Consider the following 452-nt stretch of genomic DNA (forward strand, 5'->3'; position numbering starts at 1 on the left):
AGGAGCAGCAGCGTCCTCTGCTGATTGCAAAGAGATGCCAAAAAGCTTACAGCACCTGGTATTCCCAGGCGGTCTCCCATCCAAGTACTAACCAGGCCCGACCCTGCTTGGCTTCCGAGATCGGGCGTGTTCAGAGTGGTATGGCCGTAAGCGAGAGGGAGCGCGACAAATACCCTCTTTAAACATGACGATCATGTCCTTCATGCGCGAAGCTACGTGTTTATGTCTAGCGCAGGAGCTTTTCCTTTTCAGCGTTTGCTTGTTGCTTTGGCTCTCAACATGTCAACTTTGTAACATTTTAATACAAAAGTGTCTTTACATTGTGATCTGTGCTGTCCCGTCCCCAAAAGTGCAGCCAGGTGCAGAGTAACAGGTTGTTGAAGCAGGAGCAGCAGCGTCCTCTGCTGATTGCAAAGAGATGCCAAAAAGCTTACAGCACCTGGTATTCCCAG

General features: G+C 50.0%; 1 pseudogene; it reads right to left on the reverse strand.

Annotated features, from left to right (window-relative positions):
- Window positions 1-43: 43 nt before the first annotated feature.
- Window positions 44-152, reverse strand: LOC111651480 (5S ribosomal RNA; annotated as a pseudogene).
- Between the last annotated feature and the right edge of the window lie 300 nt (window positions 153-452).

The sequence above is a fragment of the Seriola lalandi genome, unplaced genomic scaffold (assembly GCF_002814215.2).
Source record: "Seriola lalandi dorsalis isolate HSWRI2012SDOR001 ecotype SW California unplaced genomic scaffold, Sedor1 jcf7180001973126, whole genome shotgun sequence".
Taxonomy (NCBI): Eukaryota; Metazoa; Chordata; class Actinopteri; order Carangiformes; family Carangidae; genus Seriola; species Seriola lalandi.